The sequence below is a fragment of the Lynx rufus genome, unplaced genomic scaffold, assembly GCF_022079265.1.
Source record: "Lynx rufus isolate CCGP_SWC_20201006 ecotype Redwood Valley unplaced genomic scaffold, mLynRuf1.p SCAF_7, whole genome shotgun sequence".
NCBI lineage: Eukaryota > Metazoa > Chordata > Mammalia > Carnivora > Felidae > Lynx > Lynx rufus.
The window spans coordinates 32,814,825-32,823,439 of record NW_025814889.1 but is presented as its reverse complement, the minus strand read 5'-3'; the positions used below and the strand labels follow the sequence as shown (position 1 = coordinate 32,823,439).

General features: G+C 33.1%; 1 pseudogene; it reads left to right on the top strand.

Moving 5' to 3' along the window:
* Positions 1–5,817: 5,817 nt before the first annotated feature.
* Positions 5,818–6,413, top strand: LOC124502693 (NADH dehydrogenase [ubiquinone] 1 alpha subcomplex subunit 5-like; annotated as a pseudogene).
* Positions 6,414–8,615: the final 2,202 nt, after the last annotated feature.

Here is an 8,615-nt window from a genome sequence, read left to right as displayed (position 1 = left end):
TCTCTCCATAGGGCTGCTTGACAGGGTATTGTTGTGACATTGGCAATTGGCTTCCCCCAGAGCAAGAGAATAAGCATGGAAAAAGCTATAATGTCTTTTATAACCCAGTCTTAGAAGTCACATACCATTACTTCCACCATACTCCAGTCTTTAGAAGTGAATTACTACATCCAATCCACAACCGAGGAGAAGCGAGATAATGTACTTTAGTTAATAATAATGTATCAATACTGGTTAAATGGGGGAGAACTGAGACAAAGGCAAGAGGTTATATGGAAACTTGCTGTACTGTTTGTTCATTTTTTTGTAAACCTGATATATCTTAAAAAATAAAATCTAATAATTTTTGAAAAGAAAATTAGACAGTCTGGATGAAAAAGACAACTCAATTTTTATAGCAAGTGAATAAATATCAAATATAAGGAGAAGGAAGGAAGGAAGGAAGGAAGGAAGGAAGGAAAGAAGGAAGGAAGGAAGCGAAGGAGGGAGGAAGGAAATGAGGGAGGAATCATAGTTATCTTTCTAAAATTTTTAAAATGTCTTCCTCTTAACTAATTTCTGTACCATCAACACCAGACTGTGATAATTACATATTTTTTATATTTGATCAAAATATTATTTTATAAGACACTCTGAGATCTAAAGGAGATTCTACTAGACCAGAGGGTATTTTTGTGATTCACTGCCTTGAGTAGCTTTCTGTCTCTCATCACTTCATAATAAAAGAGAAACATACAACTTGGTAGTTAACAAAGCTCTGGATTCAGGCTAAATGAGTTTAAACCTGGTTCCATCACTAATTAACTGTGTGATGTCAGGTAATTAGTCTTAGGCATATAGTAAGCATTTAGTGTTTTGCCTTTAAAGCCTCAATATTAATGAGAATGAATAAAATGATCCAGTTTAAATTTCCTAAGTATATCTTTCCTAGGATATTTCTAACAGATTTTCATCAATATTGTTCCCATTTAGAAAATCCCTCTTTACTTCAAACTGAAACCTTCCACTTCACATCTCTCAGGTTCTCTGTAAAAGTAGTTTAATTTTTAATCTCCATCATCCTACTTTGTTACATAACAGAAAATTGGAAGTACCTATTTTTCTTCAGTTTGGCCAACATGGGGGCAAGTTCAGTGCAGCAGGATCTGCCTGAGCAAAGTCACTGAACCCAAACCCCACAAATGCTGCACCATGAAGCTACAGAAATGGTGACCTTAGGAAAGCCATCCCCAGAAAGGCGATAGAAAATTAAATTAAGATCATATTTCAGAAAATATGCTTTTTAGAACAATGATACCTGCAATCTCATATATTACATTCAAAGCTTCCTTCCTTTGATGATGTCCTGAGCTCAAATCCCTGAGAAGCTTGACTATGAAAGGCAACACATATTCCCAAAATGAGGTCTTTCTATTTCAATTTTCTAGTTGTAGCAACTCTGAATCCACAAGTTTCAGTGATGGTTATTAGTATATATATGACATTAGTTGTACTCTCTTTTTTCCACTGTCACAGAAACTTAAGATTTTCCCCTTTCCATGACCAGCCTTGCTTTCATTAACTTATCTACTGTGCCTTTGAGAAATCTTAAATGATTGAGGCAAAAAGGGAGGAAATAAATTTCTGCCTGGTGACACTTATGATTCTAGGCCCAAAGACAAGGATTATTTTATTTTATTTTATTTTATTTTGTTTTATCATTTTCTTTTACTTATTTTATTTTTAGATACAAAGTACTGAAAACCCAAGAGCTATTAATTGATAATGTCTCTGTCACACATAAACCTAATTTGCTTCTATTAACTACTTACACTAATAACATAAATCACAAAGGCCATTTATTCCTTCATCTAAAATATGATTGATTAGATTTCTATCTCTGCATGATATTTTTTAATGCCAGATATGCATGTTACTTTTCTGGAGCACTCAAAATAGCTTAATAATTCTCTGCAAACTGAGTTGCCAAAGCTGCACTAGAATTTTGATGTTTCCATTAATAAAAGATACATGCCTGCAGGAGGTACAGATTTGTGATCTCAGGATCCAGAGTTTAGGGTCAAAGGGAAAATGGCTTGCATCTGTACAATGATTAAATGTATGTTCAGAAAGAGGAACTCTAAAGTGTCTATACAGATCTAACAAGACCTATTTGGACCTGGGGCTTGCCCCTGCAGGGTGTTTTTTGATAGCTTTATCTATGTCAGACACTGGGGCTCTATCCATTCTCACTTGTCAATATGCCATGATAGCTTCAGAGCTGGAAACAGGGAGATGATGGGCCACACGAAGAGAAACCTGAAAGTCAGGGAACCATTTCACCAACTCCCTACATAACCTAACCAAAATGCAATGTCAGAAAAAAAAGAGACAAATCAAATGTCAGAAAAAAAAAATTAAAAGGATGCCAATCAAGCCTAAAAATGGAATCCGTAATTAAAAGAACTTAAACTTCTCAAAAGAAAAACTGAAGTAAACATACTTAAGAATCAAATATTAGTCCTAAACATCTGCCTCCTGGATAGTGTAGGAGAGAGAGCACCATGAAAAGAGAACTGAAAATAAATAGAATCTAGCAATACTGTGTTTCCATGAAGGCTTATTGTGCTTTTGAAAGTCATTTTAACAAAAACCTGCCAATTCATACAATCTAGTCTTTATTTGTTTTAATCAATACAATTTTTATTATGCCCTTTCCATGCATAAAGCACTATGCTAGATGTAAAAGAAAAACAAGAGTCAACTGAGTACTGATCTTTTTTTTGTGTGTGTGAATTAAAATGGATTTATTTTTGTTCTTCTAAAAACAGATACTAATTGTAAATATCTAGAAAAAATATGCCAAAAACTGTAAATACTGTCTAGAAATAACCACTATTAACATCGTGGGATATATTATTCTAGTCTCTCAAATATATAAACATGAAAATGTTATATATGTGTCTCTATATAAACATGTATATTATAAAAGGATATGCTTATATACTTATAACTAATATGTAATATTTATATATACATGCATACACTCATGTACACACTGAAACATATAGCATTAGTTTGTTAGGGCTACCATAACAAAATATCACAACTGGGTGACTTAAACAATGGGGATTTATTTTCTCTAAATTCTGGAGGCTAGAAGTCCAAGATTAAGGTGTGGGCAGGTTTATTTCTTTCTGAGTCCTCTCTTTTGGCTTGTAAATGGTTTCTTTCTCACTTGTGTCCTTACATAGCCTTCTCTGTGCATACCTGCTTCCTTGGTGTTGCTTTATCTGCGCAAATTTCCTCTTCTTATATGTCAGTCAGATTGGGTTACCCTAATGGTCTCATTTTAATGTAATCGTGTCTTTTAAGGTCCTATCCCCAAATATATTCACATTCTGAGTTTGGGGGATTAGAACTTCAAAATATGAATTTTGAGGGGACACAGTTCTGCCTAAAACATACATACATAAGTATGTACATACAGAAAGAAAGAGGGAGATTTCTATTTTCATATCAAATGAGACCCTGTTAGGCATCCAGATTTATAATGTGCTTGTTCATTATCCATTGATATATTTTTTGTCATATATAATTAATATGACTATGTAATAGGTTATTGTTTGAATTTAAATTTAAATCAATTTACTAAATTGCTATTATTCAACACTTAGATTGTTTATGATTACTTAATACATATGATTACTTAATACATATAAATTATCTATCTATCTAAACTCTATATTAAACCTACATGTACATTCATTTGGACTTTTGAAGGGATTGTTTCTTTAGGAGAAATGACTGTAAATGGAATTGCTGGATTAAAGGATATGCACATGATACTTATTTTTTTTAATGTTTTTATTTATTTTTTGAAAGAGATCATAAGCGGGGGACGGGCAGAGGATCTGAAGTGTATTCTGCTTTGACAGGCTGACAGCAGCAAGCCCGATGTGGGGCTCAAACTCAAGAACTATGAGATCACAACCTGAGCTGAAGTCGGATGTTCAACCGACTAAGCCATCCAAGTGCCCCATAATATATATTTTTAAATAACTCTTTAGAAAGTTTTTATTAATTTTCAAAAGAAGTTTGAGTACTTTCCAACATCCTGATTATACTATTAGTGTTTATTTTCATCTTTGAAAATAAGATAGGTAGAAAATATTACCTTGGTTTTGTTTTATTTGCAATTATTTGCTTACTATTGAATCCAAGCATCTTTTTTTGTTTATTGTCCATTTTAATTTATTAATTTTTTAATTCCATGCTATATCTTTCGCCCAATATTCCATTAGGATGTTCCTTTTTTCCCTATCAACTTGAAAGAAATGTTCACATATCAGAATTAGCCATTGGCCTATAGAAACTAGATTTTTTTTCAGATTCGTGGTTAGCTTTCCATTACTGTTTTATAGTGGTTTTCTGACATTATAAATTTTTTTTATCTCCTGCTTTTATTTAAGGTTTTTGTTGTCAATTTATGAACATTTCCCTATGGTTTTACAGTTGGCCATGCATAGAAAGGCCTGACCCCACGGGAAAATTGTATATTCACCAATTTGCATCAAGTATTTTATGGATCTTTTTTGGTAGTTTTCAATTTAGTTACAGTTAAAGTATGACATAACAATGTAATATTGCCCATAAAATATGGTTAGCTCATTTTGTTAAATAAATAGTTCACTTTTTACTTAATGATTTGATGTGTCATAGTATTATGCCTTATAATACTATATGCATATTTTAAGTTAATTTATTTATTTTTGAGAGAGAGAGAGGATGAGCACGATTTGGGGAGGGACAGAAGGAGAGGGAAAGAGAGAATCTCAAGTAGGCTCACATTGTTAGTGCAGAGCCTGACAATGGGCTTGAACCCATGACAGTGACACCATGACCTGAGCTGAGATCAAGAGTAGGACGCTTAAACAACTGAGCCACCCAGGTGCCCATATAATACAATATTTTAATACTATAGTACATATGGCCTGATGGTTCATATACTATATTTTTATCTATACTTGTCTTGATTTACCTTACCATTATAGTCTGGTTCTAATCTAATCTACTAGAAAAATGTCTATTTATTATAACTTCATAATATGTTTTAATATGTGAAAGGATAAATTATTATTTTTTCAAAACTTTCCTAGCCATATTGTTTCATATGTATTCTTTAAGATTAATTTAAGAATTATTTTATCAAAATTAAATCATACCAAGAGTTTAGTTTAATTTTTAAAGATTTCAACATTTAAATTATTTACTCTCATCATCCAGGAAAATAGCATGCCACTTCTTTTATTCGGCTTTTATTCTATGACACCCAGTAGAGTTTCATAATTACATGTCTTATATGTCTTTTATTAAATTTATTCTTGAATAATTTATAGATTATTTGTTATTGTGGATATGTTTATTTTTCAATTGTATTTTCTAATGTATATAGGAAAGCTATTATGTCTTGGTATCTTTACTAAATAAATGATTACCTATTCAAATTTTTATTAGTTCAGATGATTTTGTAATTGATTATCTTATGCTTTCTACAGTATCAAAAAATAGTAACTAATGGCAAGTTCATTCCAAAGTGAATGGATTCTTATTTCTTTTTATTTTCTTTTTATAGTTGTTAGGACTTCCAGAACACTGTTGGTTGTAGAGGCAAGAGCAGGCATTGGTAGTTCTTGTCATTAACAGAACATCCTTTTACTGTACCTTCATTCAGCATGACATCTGCTCTTGGTTCAGATAAAACATCTTAACTATACCTAGTTTACCATCGATTTGGTTTTTAAAAAATTTTATGGGAATGGATTCTAAATGGTTGTCATGGCAAGTTTCCTGAAGAAAACCACCAGCCTTATAGGATTGGCTTTTTATGAGTCCACACACGAGGCTAAGAATATTATACACAAAGGTTCTTGAGGTTCTTGAGCAAATTCCTAAAAATGTAGCATATAGAAAGTATACATAACAGATTACAAATGAGAAGCCTAGTATAGTTAAAATGGAAACAATTAGTTTTTTTGTGTGTTTTCTTGTTTTTTTTTTTTAACGTTTACTTATTTTTGAGACAGAGAGAGACAGAGCATGAATGGGGGAGGGGCAGAGAGAGAGGGAGACACAGAATTCAAAGCAGGCTCCAGGCTCTGAGCCATCAGCCCAGAGCCCGACGCGGGGCTGGAACTCACGGACCGCGAGATCGTGACCTGAGCTGAAGTCAGATGCTTAACCGACTGAGCCACCCAGGCGCCCCAAAATGGAAACAATTGTTAAGAAATTAGAAGAGCAGCTTCAGGGTGGCCACCTGATTCTTCAGGCTGAAAATGAACTCGATCTGGCAAAAAAAATGATACAGTGGAAACCATGGGAAACTTTAGTTTTCAGAAAAGCCTCTTGCTAACCAATGGAAATGGTCAGTATAATCATCATTAAATGACTAGTGTGTTATATTTTTTAAAAAATGGATGCTGAATTATAACTAATGTTTGTTTGTTTGTTAATTGGTCATGATGGCCATGAATTTTTCTACTAATATGAGGAATCACATTACTGTATTTGCCAGTATCTAATAAGACTTACATTCTTGGACTAAGTAAAAATTATTATGCATAATCTTCTTTTCTTTTGTCTTCTGTTATTTTTAATTAAGGCAATATTTGATACATGTAAACAAACATAAGCAGCATATGCATAAGTTATAAAACATAACTTCTAAAAACACTCTCAAGAAATTTCCACCCAGGCTAGGAATAAGAACATTTTCAATGTCTTATATATCAGTGCCCTGTCTGTCCTACCAAGCCAACCAGTGTCTTGAATTACATTATGTGCTACATTCTTCAAGCACACTATCTGGTTGAACATGCTAATGATTTTTTAGAGATGTTTTATCTATATTCATATGGGAGTATAGTTTATACTGTTCTTTTCTATGCTTTTGTAGCGATGTTTAGAAGTATCAAGCCTCAGGAAATTGAAAAGCTTTCAATATTATCCTAATATAAAATTTATCTGTTCCTTGAATTCCTGGTAGAGCTCATTTTTAAAACCAAAGTTTTGGGAATAAATTCTTTTGTGACTTGTCTCATTCTTTATAGTTTCTATTCTAAGAAGTACTTTACTTTGTTATGGTTTGTCTTGTTTGGGGGTTTTCCTTTTAACTCTTATTGCTTCACTTTTAGTGATTCATATTTCATACATACCACACCACACACACACACACACACACACACACACACACACAAATATGTTAGACCAAAATTCAAATTAATATTTGTTTTTCATTAATGATGTCTATGTAGTCTAATTCCTAATGTCTGAACATGAATTTCATTTGGCTTTTTTGTTAGGTTTTCTCACTCTGGAGTTGAATTGTCAATTTTATTACAGTCTTCTTAATAAAAAAGAGGTTTTTTGTTTGTTTGTTTGTTTATTTGTTTGTTTTAGGCAAGGAGATCCTATAGATTGAAAGTAATAAAGGTTGCTGTAATGTCAAAAAATTTTTTTAATATTTATTTATTTGTTTTGAGAGAGAGACAGAGAATGCAAGTGGGGTAGGGACAGAGAGAGAGGGAGGGAGAAGCCCAAGCAGGCTCCACAATGTCAGCATAGAGCCTGACTCGGGGCTCAAGCCAATGAACCGCAAATCATGAGCTGAGCTGAAATCAAGAATCAGACACGCAACCACTGAGTCATCCAGGTGACCCAGTCTCCTTTTTAATTGATTAAATATCTTGTTTTTATTGTTTTATTCCTTTTTAGCAAATTGTTCTCTCTTGGTTCTGGAGTTGATCCTTAGCAGTAAGGCCCTTTATTCAAATTATTATCAAAAACTTTAACTCAAGAGAAAAAAAAAAAAGGTAGCATTTTGCTGGTATAAACAAAATGGAGATCTAGAATCACACAGACAAGAGAGACTGATAACAAATGCTAAAGATTATAGTATATACTGTTTTCATTGCTGTGAATTTTTAAATGACATGAAATGTTGGTTTTTGTTTTCTCATTGAACCTGTCAATATGCATTTAAAGGGTGTTTAAAAATTATTTTCCAAGGAAACTGTGTTTTAGCTTTTAGCTGTGTTTGTATAGCTTTGTTGCACTCTACAGTCTGTTAAACAGACTGCAATTCTGACTAGGTTAGTCTGTGTGAGATTGCTTTGTGGCTTGTGAAAACAGTAGTTTTGTATGTTTCAAACAACACTTTGGGGAATGTATTCATGTTTTCCTTATTACCAATTTTTATAAATACCTCATAAATACTTAAAAATAACATTGTTTTTGAGGCACCTGGGTGGCTCAGTCAGTTGAACACCTGACTCTTGATTTCAGATCAGACCATGATCCCAGAGTTGTGGGATTGCGCCCCATGTTGGGCTCCATGCTGAGTGTGGAGCTTGCTTAAGATTTCTCTCTCTCCCCTTCTGCCCCTTTCCCTACTCATGTGTTCTCTCTCTTTCTCTAAAAAATAAAAAATAAAAAAATAAAATGTGTTTTCTTTGTGAAATATATAACCTGCATGTTTATTAAAAAATGCTCAACATCACTCATCATCAGGGAAATACAGATCAAAACCACAGTGAGATACCACTTCACACCTGTCAGAATAGCTAACATTAACAACT